This window comes from Olea europaea, unplaced genomic scaffold, assembly GCF_002742605.1.
Source record: "Olea europaea var. sylvestris unplaced genomic scaffold, O_europaea_v1 scaffold1004, whole genome shotgun sequence".
Lineage (NCBI taxonomy): Eukaryota > Viridiplantae > Streptophyta > Magnoliopsida > Lamiales > Oleaceae > Olea > Olea europaea.
Window position 1 is genome coordinate 173,321 of NW_019227357.1, and position 17,802 is coordinate 191,122.

General features: G+C 35.2%; 1 pseudogene; it reads right to left on the minus strand.

The window, feature by feature from the left end:
- Nucleotides 1-7,089: 7,089 nt before the first annotated feature.
- LOC111372484 lies at nt 7,090-15,069 on the minus strand (annotated as a pseudogene).
- Between the last annotated feature and the right edge of the window lie 2,733 nt (nt 15,070-17,802).

Here is a 17,802-nt window from a genome sequence, read left to right on the forward strand (position 1 = left end):
CATAAATAGATCTTGTTCTTTCATATTTAGGGCCCATTTCGTGAGACTAAGAAACTACTTTTGAATTTTGGAAGTACTTTATCAGGCTAGAATAACTTTTAAACGAAAAATCTCTATAAAAAAAAAGGACGTTAACAAGTTGCAGCCTTCTCTCAATGTATTTCTTAAATATAATATCTTTGGGAGCTTTGCCAATCCAAGAATTTGGCATGCTTGATCAAAGATCTAACTAACTTATTACAAACTATGCAACCATCAACCAAACCCTAGCAAATGAAAATTTGTCACTATTTCTCCATTTTTCATCTCAAACTTCACATACCTAATCCAGGTGTAAACTTCGGATGACAGTCAGAAATCCCTCTCATCCTCTCGACCTAATTGTACCCAAGCTTCACATACAATAGCCAACCTTTCTGGTCAGGTGCTTTGACATTTACCTCTCAAAAATTTCCCTTGCAATAGCCATATTGCCTCTCTCTCCTCAATTTGAATATACTTGTACCACAACTGATCCACAATATGTCTGCGTTTTGTTGGATGCCATTGGTCTGTTTGGCTATGGGCCACATGCTCATTTCCATTTTTCTTTTCATTTTTTAATAAACTAAATGTATAATGTCAAAAAATAGGGGATGATTTTTTAATTTATCGCTTTATACAAAAGTAATTTACCATTTCAGAACGAGTAATACTATATAGTACTAGAACCACTTTTACATACTTTGGTGCTAAGCATCACTATTGGTATAGAATTATTATTTCAAGAAGCTATAGATCTTACCTTAAATTAAATGATCGAGAGGTTCAATCCTCGGTACATATTGTTACTTATACCTTTCTTAAATTGGGTAATTAACATAAAATATCCTTACCTTTCAAAGTTATTGTATAAAACGTTTGTATCTTTCATCTTTAGGCATTTTCACTCTTATTTTCACATTTTTTTGCGAAAATCATCATTTTCATCCAATTTCATAATAAAAAATATAAAATGACCCATATAGCCTCTTGTTTAAATAAAACAAAAAAAAGGAACAAATTAAAGAAAAATTGCAGCCACACTCCCAAACATCAAAAAAAGTACAGATGAGTCCAAATAAATTATTAAAAGAGTAATTAGCACAAAACATCCTTACATTTCAATACTATTGCTCAAAACATCCATACATTTTATTTTCTGGCAATTTCACCCTTATTTTCACATTTCATTATGAAAATCAACATTTTCATTCATTTTCTCAATTAAAAACTATAAGATGATGAATATACCCTTTTATTTGAATAAAACAAAAATAAAGAACAAATTGCAACTATTTATTTGCACTTTTTTGAAATATTTGGGATTATAGTTGCAATTTGTTCTTTATTTTTCTTTTATTTATTTTTGTTTTATTTAAAGATGATGGTATATTTGTCATTTTACGACTTTTAATTGAGAAGATGTATAAAAATGATGATTTTTTAATGAAATGTGAAAATAAGGGTGAAAATGCCAAAAAATAAAAGGCATGGAGATTTTGCACTATAATATTGAAAAATAGCAGCGTTTTCTACTAATTACCCATTTAATAATTTATTTAGATTCGTTTGCATTTTTTAGAAAGTTTGGGAGTTTAATTGCAATTTGTTCTTTAATTTTTTTTTCTTTTTTTGTTCTACTTAAATAGGAGGGTATTTTGTCATTTCACATTTTTTCTATTGAGAAATTTGATGAAAATGATGATTTTCGCAACGAAAGGCAAAAGTATGAGTAAAATGCTAAAAAATAAAAGATAGGGATATTTTGCACAATAATATTGAAAGGTATCGATGTTTTATGCTAATTACCTTTCATAAATTCCTTGTCGCTATTATAGTTTATTACGTTTAAGGTCTAGTTTTGCAAGTTCTCAAATTATTGAGGGATGCATTATAAAGTGCATCATTTCCAAGCTTGGCACCACTTTTTGTCTTAAGATAAACACCTTAATTTTGTATCGAATTTTGTTTGTGATCGTGTCGAGCTCTTCAAGCAAATCTTGACTGACTTGTTGCATATTGCCTTATTGCAAGAACATAGCTCCACGGTTTCATGTAAGAACTGAGACATATAATCATTGGTGAATGGTGACCTCTAATGGTACCAGTCAAACTATCTAGATTTAGCTAATTTAATCTCATTATAACTTGTAATCAAAGTCAAATAATAATATCTAATCTTCATAATTGGTTTTTGGTTAAGAAATTAAGAAGCTAATAATGTAAAGATTGAGAAATTCATCGTTTACCTAGAAAAGAACAAGATAAAAATTACTTCGTTTAAAATATTGAAGAGAATAATTTCAAAATTCTAATCGAGATGAGATACTGATGTAATCCAGAGTGATATAATAGGGAAATAGATATGGAATATTTAGTACATTAGATCTTGTCTACTTTCTTCTATGTCTTTTTTTTTTTTTTTAAATAAAAATTTCAAATTGCATCAATCACTGTCATCACGAAATGTGGACGAGATATAAAGAGGCGTACGATGTACTAACTCATTGACACATGCGATACAGTCGGTGACACTATCGATGGAAATGAAATTACATGATTTACAATTAGTGTCCCATAGCAAAAAAGAGCAGATATCATACAAAACAGCCTGTTCAGGGGCAAAAAAAAAAGTTAGACTTCAAGCTCTAAATAACCCGAAATGAAAACGCTCAAATATGATTTGAATTATTCTTATTATAAACTAAAATAAGCAATTAAAAAGGAAACAAATTTTGGAGTTCTATCAAACAACGAAAGGCAGTAGGATCCCAAATCAAGGATTGGTAATATTCTTTAATCATTAATTAAAGTTTATAATCAATTATTGATTATGCTGGCAATTGATATTTCTTAAGTACTAATATTGTCTCTCGAGATAAATTAATCCCATTTTTATCTACGACCTAACTATGTCTCTAAGAAAATGTAAATACAATAGAAATAAAAATAAAGGCAATACAAATCTAGAAGATCAATTAAGATTGCTATCTAAGTGACACGTGAATAGAAATAATAATTTTATTTGGCGATACTGGTTATATAACATCAATTCAGGTGATAATACGGGATCCAATCACTAAAGTTAGAATTGAGTAACTCATTTAATTAAATTTCTCATTAGAATCACATAGATTCCGTGCTAAATAATGTTGCTAAAATAGGAATACTTTCTATCTATGTGGCCTTGCTACCTAATCAATAGGTGATGAAATTTGAATTAGGCCCCTGTTCGGGCTCCATTAAGAATTTAATGTATTTTTTCTTTTTTCTTTTTTTTAACCCCGCATTTTTCAATAAAATAATATTACACATAAATCCAAAATTTCTCTTTCTTTTTTAACCACACATTCTCTAAAAAAATCACTATTTCAAAATACATTTTTCTTTAAAAGCTCATTAAAATGGAGCCCATACAAGGGCTTAATCTTATTGCATTCTTTCTATAATTCAAATTCACCTCTAATATTAAGAGAAAAAATAAAGATGAGAAAGAAAAATTAAGAAACAAGGGAGAGAAAGAGAGAGGAAGAGAGATATATTAAATTTCATTAAGTCATTTCATCTAGAAGAGTATCGACATCTATAAACATCTGTTCACAATGTCTATTTTTCTTACCGGATAGCTAGACATAGTCCTAAACATCTTGGATTAGAGATGCACTTTTGAAGATATATTCATTCACATCAACAAAAATGGCATTTTGTAAAGGCAACATTCATTAATTGATTATTGTTAGAAGGGGTCTATTGCAACATTCAACAAGTGTATGCTACCGTTGACCAATAAAATTGAGATTTTGCAATACTATTTTAATGAATGTTATTATTGTATCATTTTGCAACGTTCTCTAACCATTGTCAAAATCCCTTTCTTTTTTTTAGCAATGGTTGCTGCATGCTAAATGTGAGTTTTGATAACGGGTAATGATCGTTGTTGAAATTCACATGTTTTACACATTTAGCAACTTTCACTATGTGTTTTTAAACCTTGTGCAATGTTTATATTTATCAATGTTTAATGATTGAATGGATTCAAAAATTCGTAATAAAATTATTATCAATTTCATGTCATCCCAAATATGTCTTTAATTTTGCTAGTTAATTTGTGTAAATTGTTGTAAAATAGAAAAAAAAATACATAATAAATAAATAAAATGTAAAATGGCCTACAGGAGCAACGATAAAAGCAAAGACAATATGAAAAGAGTTAGCAATAGTTAGCATCCTGACCATCATGTCAAATGTCGGTACAAGAAAAATATACGAGAAATGGGCGTGGAAGCGACAAGCATGCAGAATTTTTTTGCTAGAGTGTCAAGATGATAGTCCCTTTACCTTTTCCTGTCTATATGTATTTATAGGGAAGGAATCCATGTGGAATTTGGTGACATTGCAACCCTGATTCCATGTGTTGTTGCCTTATCTAGGGATGGCAAAAATTCCCATCCCGACAGGTTGGCGGGCCAAGCCCCAAACCTGCCCCTCGAAGAGAAAAAGTAAAAAAATAAATGGGGCAAGCCACCGCCTTGCCCCAGCTAAGGAGGGGTGGAGGTGCCCCATCCTGAACTCGCCCCGCGGCCATCACTAGCTTTATCAGTTGGTAGAAATCTTCTTGGCAATGTTCCCTTATACAAATCGATTTCTTCTATGATTTGGTTTCTCTGTGGGATTTGATCCTTTTAGATCTTCCTTAATCATCTAAAAATTTCCCCTTGATTTTTAGGAGCTAAAAATACAGTTCTTATAGAATTTGGTCCCTCCATATGATAGTTAGCTTCATAATATGTGGATTCTTTGATATTGACAAGGCATCGGGCCTCGTTGAAAGACCTTGATTCATCAGCTTCAACAGGCGCTATGCATCTTCGTCTCAACAAGGGTTGTTCGGGAGAGGCAAGGTGGGACTTGAACTCGCCACTTGAAGATGCGAATATCTTAAGGGAAGATACGGTACTTCCTAGAGCAAAGATCATAGTTCAAAATGTTCCAGGCGGGCTGAGGGCATGGAGAAGCACATGGCTTGTTGCCCCCAGCCAACGTGGCTTTCGCTATTGTTTTTGAAAGAATTCCTTGAGAAAGTCACGCTAGGGTAACTTCTTCTAAAAGGCTAGAAGTTATTCTAAGTAGACTAATCACCTTTAAAAAATTATTCAAATGGGTCCAAAAACTTAATCTCAAAAATTGCTTTTGACTTTTCGAACTGGTCACATGCTGATTTCCATTTTTCTTTTTCCTTTTTAATAAATTAAAACAACAATGTTGATGTTTTAATCTATTGATTTTTCATAAAGGTAATGCTATATAGCGCTTGCACCACTTTTACATATATCAATGCTAAGCATCACTAATCTTACATAACGTTACTATTTCAAAAAGTTACGAGGAATTTATTTCTTACCTCAAACGAAGTGATCCAGACTGATGCCTCTTTACCGATTGTTACCTATAACTTTCTTGAATTCCTTGTAGTTTATTACATCTATAATCTATTTTTGCAAGTTCAAATACTAATAGACGCATTATAAAGTGCATCATTTCCAAGCTCGGTACCATCTTCTTCTCAAGTCGAACACCTTAATTTCATGTTGGCTTTTGTTTGTGATCTTGCTTGTGATCGTCTCGAGCTCTTCATGCAAATCTTGGCTGTCTTGTTGCATATTGCTTTGTTGCAAGCAAATACTGCCATAGTTTCATGTAAGAACTGAGACATTACAATCACTAATGAATGGTGACCTCTAGTGGTACCGGTCCAATTATCTAGATCTAGCTTATACTCCTTAGTGCTTGTGTGTAAAAAGAATTGTATTCTTATTATATTTTATAAATAAAGTTCAACCACACATTATTAAGTTCAACCACACAACAACAACTACTATTCACTTATTATCAAAACATTTCTTGAAATCCTGATTGTTGATTTTATCCCTTCAACTGGACAGATAGTAAACAAGTATTATAGTGATGAATAGAGTATTGAGCTCACAATAACTCTACTTATGTTACAGTAGTTAAAACTAGTTCTAATTGAAAACAAGCACAAATAAGATTTTGTATTGGTCTTATTATCAACTAAAATAAGAAATTAAAAAGGAGACAAATCTTGGAGTTCATACAAACAATGAAAGGCACTAGGATCCCAAATCCAGGATTGCTAATATTCTTTCATCATTAATAATCCGTTTATAATCAACTCTTGAATTATGCTAACAATCGATATTTTATTAAGTACTAATCTTCTCTCTAGAGGTAAATTAATCCATTTTGTATCTATGACCTAAGTATATCTCTAAGATTATGCAAATACATAAAAAAGCAATACAAATCTAGAATTTCAATTAAGATTGCACTGAGCATAAAAATATCTCTATCTTTTTAATAGTACACGTTGTTTAATATAATGTGCTAATGCCGAACCTCTTGGAAACAATATAATTCTCAAACCTCTGGGATTGCACATTGATGTATCATGCAGTAATCATGTGCAATTGGTATTCAAGAAACGTTGTTATTATTCGTCTACACATATGGAACAAGGAAATTGTGGGTTATGGTTGTACTGGAGCATATTGAGGAATTTGACTTCAGGCCAGGAATGGTTGCTATATATCTGGACCTGAAAAGGGACGGCAACTTCAGTATCAGAAGAATGCTCGTTACTGTCGTTTTGGACGAGACAATCCAGATTTTACTTGGGAAAACATTAAGGCGCTCAAGGCTGCTAAGTGAACTTTTAGCCTGTTTCCTTTCTGTGGTATGCTTCTGTGTTGTTGCACCTGGATTTGGTACATTTTATACAAAACTAAAAGAGATTAAGCAATGTTTTGTAAGGTTTTAAGGTTAAGAATAAATAATAGAAGACTTCATCATGTGATTAATCAAAACTTTCTTTTCATCATGTGATTAATCAAAACTTTCTTTTCATCATGTGATTAATCAAAACTTTCTAGCCCAATAGCGATCAACAAGAGATCTTTCTGGACCAATCCCTCAATAGGTAAATGAACATGAATTGAGGAAACTTTTATTAAGAAATCATTACAATAATGGGGTTTGTGCAGCTGTTCTTCACAGAGGAATGCCTTGCATCCATCTCTTTATCATTTCTAGTGATGCTTTTGGTTGATCCGCAGGAATCCAGTGACCGGCATTATAGACCTTGAGGAAAGTGAGAAGGCCACTGCTTTTCGTTAACCCCGCCTCCTCTCCATCCCCCTTAAATGGAACAGAAGTGCTGATACAAAGTCTTTCTGTCCCGACCATACCATAGCATCGACCCATCTCGCGTTTCCTGACAATAATAAAACTTAGTTATAGCAATTACATTACAAACTTTGCCTACGTTTTTCATAACCGGAATTCAGTTAAGAAAAAGATTCACTAAAGCTCGGTTGAAGAAATAAAATCTTACCAAGCCAGTTGCATTCAAGATCATACTCCTCAGCGTATACTAGTAACTTGACTCCATTCTCTAGTAGTGCAGGAATAACAACTTCGTAATTCTCCATCCAGTCCGGTTTCATTGGATCATACACAGAACGTTTACATGTAACAAATTGTATGTCTCAAACATCAAGTGCTTGTCTAACTGACTTCTGATTTAAGAAATTTTCCAATTTCAAGAAGTCATAGCACCGACCCGCACACTTTTTTCGAATATCAAAAAACTACAATAAACGACAAAACCATACGGTTAATAAGTTTATAATTTTCTGTCAGAATAGATGACTGATTTATCTGTTTTTCTTACATTTGTACGACCAGTTATTTTAACTATCCTATTGAAAATTCAGGTGCAATCATAGAAAGCCTTGGTACAAGCTGATGACTGACCACTACTATTGCCTGCCTAGGAACTTTTTATCAGAATCCAAGTGAGAAGTGCTTGTGAAAGGTTTGCCTGTGGTTTTATAAGCACATTATAAGTATCCTTCCCGAGGTTGTCCTTTCTGTCACGTAGTCCCACGAGGAAGGATGCCACTGGAAGAGTCTCCAATGTTATGTGCATATAAATCAGGCAGACTTCCCACGAAGACGTAGATTCAGAAGTAAATGTTAGAAGGGATGGATTTAGGACTGAGAAATACCAAAGTTTTATTCCCCGTACACATTGGGGAACTAACTGACTCAGGCTGTTATAATCAGATTGGGTGATCAATTTCATGCTTAAAGTATAATCAGCATATGCTTTGTACTGGATCTCTGGTTCTGTCAATCGACTACCAATAGCTAATCCCTGTTTAAACGTTGGTGAGTTTGTTGGAAAAAATTGAGTGAGGGGCTCACTTTTGGCACAATTTTCGATGGGACCCGTTGATCCAATGTGGAATATCAAAGTTGATATGTGTTCTGCTCCGCGAGAACATCGATTTCATGTATTTATTTACCAAAAATGAAGCTCGGGTGAATGAGAAATTGGAGCTCAAAGTTGGTCATTGGAAGTTGGTTTTGTGGAAAAAATGCATTTATCCCACATAGAAAAACCAAGGAAACTTAAACCACTTTATATATGGCAATGCTTTGGAGATGCATAATCATGTGTAGCATAGAGGCTCTCTCCACGTGCGCGCACAGGGAGGGTGCAAATCACAAACCGAAATGGCCTTCAGAGCTTGAGTGCGGGCGCGACCTGCGCACACAAATGTCGGACCGAACAAGGCAAAAATGGCCCAATCGGAGAGCCCACGTTTTGCCAAGCTCACCTACATTTCTGCATACACAGTTTCTTCTTTTCTGCATTCATTATCCAGTAAGGTCTTGTTCTTGTGGTGATATTGTTCAGATACTAGATCAGTTCGCCGGAGTAGGACCGTGGTGCTCGGATTCTGCTTATTACCGTTGTATCCTGGGAGACAGCCGCTCGAACTGAACCTCCAGTACCTACGGTGAGGGGGCGAAACTGTCTTAAGGAAACTGTGCACGCACAGGCCTGGGTTTGAAATCTGCTGCAATTTGTGTTTTCTATTCTGCAGATTTATTTCGTTGCAGTTCGTGTAGTTTCTTTGCAGATACAGTTTATCCTTGCAGTTTCAGTTTCCATTTATTTCTGCATATTATTTTCGCATCATTTTCCATTTATTTCTGCAGATTATTTTCGTATTACTATTTAATTCATGCAGGAGCTGACTCTCAACAACGTGCTTTATGTGCCAAAAATTCGCAAGAATTTAGTGTTCGGGTCACTTTTGAATAAGCATGGTTTTCGCATTCTTTTTTAGTCAGACAAAGTTATTCTGTCAAAAAGTGGAATGTTTGTCGGAAAAGGTTATGTTTCCGACGGTATGTTTAAACTCAATGTAAAGGTTGTGAAACCAAAAATGAATAAAGCAAGTTCTTCTGCTTATTTGCTTGAGTCTTCCAATTTGTGGCATGGTAGACTAGGACACGTTAACTATGATACTTTACGAAAACTAGTTAACTCTAACCGCATACCTAAGTTCAATAACGATTCCAAACATAAGTGTAAAACTTGTGTTGAAACAAAATTGACAAGGTCATCATTTAAATCAATTGAACGGAACACAGAACCACTAGATTTAGTTCACAGTGACGTGTGTGATCTAAAACTTGTACAAACAAGAGGTGGCAACAAGTATTTTATTACTGTTGTCGACGATAGCACAAAATACTGTTATGTATATCTGCTTAAAAGCAAGGATGAAGTTATAGAGAAATTTATTCTCTATAAGAATGAAGTTGAGAATCAACTTAATAAGAAAATTAAGGTGCTGCGAAATGATCGAGTTGGTGAGTATGAAGCACCATTTACTGAATTTTGTACACAACACGGAATCATACATGAACCAACCGTCCCTTATTCATCGCAACAAAATGGTGTTGCTGAACGGAAAAATCGTACCTTAAAAGAGATTATGAATGCAATGCTCGTAAGTTCTGGGTTACCTCAGAACATGTGGGGATAAGCTGTGTTATCAGCAAATTACCTTTCAAATAAGGTGCCCCGAAAGAAATCGAAAAAGACCCCTTATGAGTTATGGAAAGGAAGAATGTCTACCTATAAACACTTGCGAGTGTGGTGGTGTCTTGCTAAAGTGGATGTTCCACCACCAAAGAAGGTAAGGATAGACCCGAAAACTATAGACTGTGTCTTCGTTAGCTATGCACATAATAGCAGTGCGTATTGCTTTCTTGTGTATGATTCAAAAATTTCAGCATACACAAAAACACGATAATGGAATCAAGGAATGCTACATTCTTTGAAGAAGTATTTCCATACAGATCCAAAGAGGAAGCAAGCTCCTCTAAACGAACATATAAGACAATGACTGAAAATAGTCAGAACGAAGAATTAGAAGAGGGGACTGAGGTTAGACGCAGCAAACGGGAAAGGACAGAAAAATCTTATGGTCCTGATTTTCTGACCTATATGCTAGAAAGTGAACCTCAAAATTATCATGAAGCAATGAATTCCTCGGAAGAACCTCAATGGAAAGAAGTCATTGAAAGTGAAATAGATTCCATACTGCAAAATCATACATGGGAGCTAATGGATCTTCCTTCAGGAAGCAAACCACTAGGCTACAAATGGATTTTCAAAAGGAAAATGAAGGCAGATGGAACTATCGAGAAGTATAAGGCCAGATTAGTAATTAAAGGCTACAAACAAAGGGAAGGCCTTGATTACTTTGATACGTATTCTCCAGTGACGAGAATAACATCTATTAGGATGATACTTGCGATTGCCGCTTTGGGAAATCTTGAAGTACATCAAATGGATGTTAAAACTGCCTTTCTAAATGGAGATTTAGAAGAAGAAATTTACATGAAACAACTTGAGGGGTTTTCGTCATCAGGATAGGAAAAGAAAGTCTGTAACCTAGGGAAGTCACTATATGGCTTGAAACAAGCACCAAAACAATGGCATGAAAATTTTGACAATGTCATGATTGAGAGTGAATTTAAAATCAATGAATGTGACAAATGTGTTTACGTCAAAGACACTAAAGATGGATATGTCACCTTATGTCTTTACGTTGACGACATGCTTATTGTTGGTAGTGACAATAAGATGATTGAATCCACTAAAAATATGTTAAACTCGAGATTTGACATGAAAGATATGGATTTAGCTGATGTTATACTTGGAGTGAAAATCTCAAGAACATCAAATGGGCTTGTTCTAAGTCAGTCACATTATGTGGACAAAATTTTAGGAAAATTACATAAGGATGATACTGGCTTAGCTAGAACACCAATAGATACGAGTCAACATCTGTCTAAAAAATAGAGGAGAAAGTATCTCTTAAGTAGAATACTCGAGAGTTATCGAAAGTCTAATGTATTTAATGAGTTGTACTAGACCAGACATAGCCTATACAATTAGTAAACTGAGTAGATACACGAGTAATCCAGGAGCTGATCACTGGAAAGGAATTGTAAGAGTACTAAGGTACTTAAGATATATTCGTGACTATGGACTACATTATACTAGATATCCAGCAATCATTGAAGGATGCAGTGATACTAATTAGATATCTAATATAAAAGACTCAAAATCCACCAGTGGATATGTGTTCACATTGGGTGGTGCTATCATATCGTGAAAATCCTCTAAGCTAACGGTTATAGCCAGATCTACGATGAAATCTGAGTTTATAACTCTAGATAAATGTGGTGAAGAGCCTGAATGGTTGCACAACTTCTTAGAAGATATTCCAAGATGATCAAAACCTGTGCCAGCAATTTGCATATATTGTGACAGTTAATCGGCAATAGGAAGAGCACAAAGTAACATATATAATGGTAAGTCTAGACATATACGTCGTAGACACAATACCATAAGACAACTACTCTCAACTGGAGTTATCACTATTAACTATATAAGGTCAAAAGATAACATTGCGGATCCGCTAACCAAATGAATAAATAGAGAGTTAGTTATGAAATCATCGAAAGGAATGGGACTTAAGCCCTTGAAAGAATAAGTTATTACAAAGGAAAACCCAACCTAGTTGACTGGGATCCCAAGATCTAGGTTCAATGGGAAAACCTAACTGTAAAGACTTGATAAAATCACTGTGGGGGTATTACCTCCTGTCCATTCCTATTATGTAACAGTGATACTCGTAAGGTTGAAGGTTAAGCAATAGGCTTTTAATGATTCTTATGCGTCGTAAATCGAGCCAAGTAATGCGGGTTACTTGTAATAAGAAATCACCTATGTGAGAGAGAAGTGGGGCCGCTTCTAAGAGAATTGTGCAGGACTCAATTCTTAAGAATTCTCACAGAACCAGGCATATGGTCATGGCCAAAACGAACATAACAATGATAACTGAATTGTGTTAGGAAGAATCCTATGTGAGATATATCATCGTTTACACAAACGGCAGAACAGTTCAAAGACATCGCGTCTACTGGTCAGCCAGTAAAGTAAATATGCTTCCACAAGGAAAGGTTCAAAGGGTAACACATACCTATCCTATGCAGGATTCAATCACTGAACTTTATCACCAAGTCTTGTGTCTCACGTTTCGTGTCTCTCCCAAATTTCATTCATGTGGGGGATTGTTGGAAAAAATTGAGTGGGCGGCTCACTTTTAGCACAATTTTCAATGGGACCCGTTGGTCCAATGTGGAATATCAAAGTTGATATGTGTTCTCCTCCGCGAGGACATCGATTTCATGTATTTATTTGCCAAAAATGAAGCTCGGGTGAATGAGAAATTGGAGCTCAATGTTGGTCATTGGAAGTTGGTTTTGTGGGAAAAAATGCATTTATCCCACATAGGAAAATCAAGGAAACTTAAACCACTTTATATATGGCAATGCTTTGGAGATGTGTAATCATGTGTAGCATAGAGGCTCTCTCCACGTGCGCGCACGGGGGGATGCAAATCACGAACCGAAATGGCCTTTGAACCTTGAACTTGGGTGCGGGCACGATCTGCGCACACGAATGTCGGACCGAACAAGGCAAAAATGACCCCATCGGAGAGCCCACATTTTGCCAATTTTTTTTGACTTTCTCTAATGACTTTTGAGTTTCTAAACTGCAGAAACTCCCAATGGTCACAGTGTTAATGGGCAGTAACTCCAATGGACTCCCAATGGTCACAATATTAATAGGCAATATGCCTATAAAAAGGCTCATTCTCCAGCAATCTAATACACTCGAAAATCTCACCTACATTCCTACATACACAGTTTCTTCTTTTCTGCATTCCTTGTCCAATAAGGTCTTGTTCTTGTGGTTATATCGTTCCAATACTAGATCAGTTCATCGGAGTAGGACCACGATGCTCAGATTCTACTTATTACTGTTGTATCCTGAGAGACAACCGCTCGAACTGAACCTCCAGCACCTACGGTGAGGGGGCGAAACTGTCTTAAGGAAACTGTGCACGCACAGGCCTCGGTTTGAAATCTACTGTAGTTTGTGTTTTATTTCTACATATTATTTTCACATTACTATTTAATTCATGCAGTTTGTAGTTCCATAGTGTGCAGCCTCCAGATTCATCGTTTACAGTTTTAGCCTGCAGTTAACTTATATTTCTGATTTTGTACTGCTGAACATTTTTTTTTAGTCGTTGGAAAATTCTGAAACGGAATTTTTTTGATAAATTGAAATCATTTGCCTTGTGGTTATTAATTTCAATAGTCGGCTATTGCAATTGAATAAAACTTATACAATTAGTTTCATCCACTAGCAACTTGTTTTCCTACAAAGTTGCATAACTAAACAAGGAAAACTACAACACTAGTTAACAATAGAGATGAAATTCAAGGCTTACTTTCATGTTTATATGAATCCCTTCTTTATTATTGTTTCCCCGTTGTACACGATCAGCCAAAGCTGGAATATAGTGCCCGTCATATGATTCTCCGATGATATAAAAATCATTCCTTGCATACTGAGGGTGCACTTGGAAAAATGCCCAACATTTTATGAGTCTTATAGTTCAGTCTAAGCTAGTTTATGGTTTTGGACGACTGTCCATACTATATGAAAATAAGCTAAAATCTAAGTCTAGTTTCCTATAGCTACCTGACTAAGAAACTTACCTGCATGAAGTCATAGAAATCAACGACAGCACCCTGAGAATCCATTCGTATTTCAGCTCTGTCAGAGTATAACTGAATCCAATTCCAGTTGGTTGGTCGACGTATATAATGTTTGAGACCTGTCGTAGCATATCATTCATGAAAATATCTTAAATGCCCAAATGAATCCTTTCTTCCCAGATAGAAATAGGAACAGCTAGGAAAAAAAATGAGTAAAGAATTGCAAAAACAGGTGTGTTTCCTCTTAAAAAACAGCATCATTTGGAGTCTAGACGAAAAACTTTTAATGAGAATTAAGGAAAATGAGAGTACCTTATCCCAACCAAAATCATTCATACAAGAGATAAGTTTTTTGTTATTTGGAAAGGGCCGTTTTCATAAAACAGGGCCAAAGATGTGCTGCATCCGGGTCCTCCAGTTATATATACAACCATAGGGTTGGTACTCAGTTTGTTTCCTGATTGAAAGAAAAAATAGAACATCCTGCAACAATATTTTAAGCAGTTCGACAGAGAGTTCTCTCGTAAAGCAAATACGAATAAGACTTGGATGGAAAATCATAAATTTATTCAAGAAATCATGACAAGATGTAATTAGGGATGACGAAATTGTATTTTTAGTTTAGAAGTCGACTTTTGTTGCTCTTCATGGAGCTTTCAGGACTAATAGGATTCACTTGCCGGTGCATGCCAAAAGTATTCTGTGTTGTTTTTTTGCTATAATAATGTAAAGAATTCTGTATTGGACATGCAATTGTTCACCTAATCAGGTAAACTGCAAGAAAAGATACCAAAACCTGAAGACCAAATACGTGTTGGTGTGAGGAAGTCTATAATATTCAGCCTTGTGTCCCAAGTCTTGAACACTGGTTCTGGGATCACTTAAATATGGAAATTGTAAACTTTTCTCGACAATTTTTGGTGCTTTAAAAGCAGGATCTTCTTCAACAATGTTCACATCAAACTCAAGAAACAAATTCAATCCTCTGATCATCTTTTCTACTGGTGTTTTTGGGAATTCCATAGTTTCTGAAAATGAAAATGTGCAAAGCAAAGAGAGAAGGGAAAATAGAGGGAAAACGAAACGAAAAATTGCCAATTCCATTGTTGTAAGAATGATTTTGAAAATGAAACTAAGGATGGCAACTTCAATTCAGAATTTGTAGATTCTTATAGATTTCATGTATTTAATAGAATTCAACAGTTCACATAAGATTTTAAGAATTCTACACATTGATTATGATGGATTCTTTGAATTTTAATGGATTTTTTACTATTAGGATAAAATTATATAACTTCTTAACACATTTCACACCATATGAAAAATTCTTACTCTGTAATTAGAAAAAAAAAATCGTAATCTGGTTTCTTATTACAAAATAAATAAATAAACTTAAACTATAATTTAAGTTGGTCAAATATTTATTTCATTTACACATTCTCTCTACCCACAATTTATTATTCACTCTTCTCTACAGATTCGGGGGTTACAACTCCAATCTAGGTTGTTGACCTCGCAAATTGGACCCTCCACGTGGCCAATCGATAGCTATTCCACGTATTCCTCCCTACGCACAATCAACGCATGGTCAGGTGCACACGACCGGGACCAGCGGGGTAGCGGCGGCCGCATACACTCCAACGATCAAGTTAGCCCCAAGTGATCAGAACAGTACCAAGGTTGTGCAAAATGGTGGGGAGGAGAATATATATTTACTTGTTATGGAGAGCTAAGTTGTAAGAATTTCATCTCTTTTTTGCCTCTTGCCAAACTTTGGATATTTATAGGTGAGGAAAACCGTTGGATGTGGGACACGTGCATGCATCTGACGGTGTGAGGCGTCTACTCATAGGCGTCAATCAACCACGTCTATAGAGTGGGCGGGTAATTACTTCTTCGGTTTTGAGTTGACATAAAGTTGATACGTCACATTAATTAGGCTCATGAAGACGTCAAATCAATTAAACTTTGGGGGCAGAAAGGATCTTGACATAGATCTCTTTCTGAAATTGGCGGGGATCCTCTGACAGAGAACCTGGGAATGTACTGTGCCTCGGCTTCAGAGGCGAGGACGCTTCGGTCGATTCAATAGATTGTCAGTGCCTCTCAGTGCTTTAGCAGATCGACAACATTGGTGGTGGCGTCACTTCGGAACCACTTCGGATGGGTGTTGAACACCTTGTATAATGCAGTGGTAGACTTTCCGAAGTGGTTCAAATAGGAGCGTAACAGTGGTCCCCCCAAGTTCAAGCATGAATATTTATATCATGGGTGGACTTGTTTTCCCGATCGGGTATGTCTGCCTCGAGATAGGGATCGTGATTTGTGAGAACTTGGGGGTCGATTTTCTGTGTTCACCGAAGCATTGACCTTAGGCAGACGTGCTAAAGCTTCATTACTGCGTAAGGAAAGAACTTATCCGAGACCGATGTGCCCGAGTTGCAACATTATTGAAATTTCTAAAATGCTTGATATGCCATTTAGACCATTTCTTATATTTTGAGTTACGAGTAATCTTATACATAGATCTAATTCCGTGTATAGATGCAAATCTCAAAGAATTGATTAATGATATAGATTATTAGGGAAAAAATTGGCATTGATACTTTGAAATTATATCTATTTTTGTACTCTTATCTATACCTTTTATTATCATGATTGAAAATTAAATATATCTCCATATTCATATTATATCGGTATTCATGCTTCTTGGGAACTTTATTTAATAATGGAGAAAGTTCTTTAATTTGATAGCATTTTGTCACACCTTTAATTATCATAATTGAAAATCCATAGATCTCCGTACCTGTGTTTATACATGCTACTTCGGCGCTTTATTTAGTAGTGGAGGAAATTCTTTAATTTCTTGCCATTTTATACGTACCTTTCGTTATCATAATTGAAAATTAGTATATTTTAGAGTATCTCCAAGAGACTCTCTATTTTTAAAAGCATATTCTATTATTTAGAAGCATCTATAACTTTAGAGAATTCAAATTTTGAAATACTCCAACAAGTTTTTTTATATTTAACATTTAATTTTACTACTACAAATTCACTTTCTAAATTAAAATGTCAATTTAAGTAATCTCTTGTGGCATGATTTTAAGGGTTAACTCTTTAAAATAGAGAGCATTTCATATTTAAATAGTCTCTTGAAGATTTTTTATTGTATCGTATCTATATCATGTATTTTTACCCATACAACAATGGTTGGAGTAGATTTATGTTCTCTTCCGTGAGAGCATTGAAATTATGTATCTATATGCCAAAAGTATGCTCAAATAAATGAGAAATTGAAGTTCAAAATGTACAATTGAAAGATTGCTGTGTTGCATGGAAATTTGTATAGTTAGTCCCATAAAGGAAAATTAACAAGAAAAGTTTGTATACAACCACGCATTATGAACGTGTGTACAAACTTCTGTACCTCTCAATGCTTTAGCAAATCGACAACATTGGTGGTGGCGTCACTTCGGAACCACTTCGGATGGGTGTTGAACACCTCGTATAATGCGGTGGTAGACTTTTCGAAGTGGTTCAAATAGGAGCGTAACAGTGGTCCCCCCAAGTTCAAGCATGAATATTATATTATGGGTGGACTTGTTTTCCCGATCGGGTATGTCTGCCTCAGGATAGGGATCGTGATTTGTGAGAACTTGGGGGTCGATTTTCTATGTTCACCGAAGCATTGACCTTAGGCAGACGTGCAAAAGCTTCATTACTGCATAAGGAAAGAACTTATCCGAGGCCGAT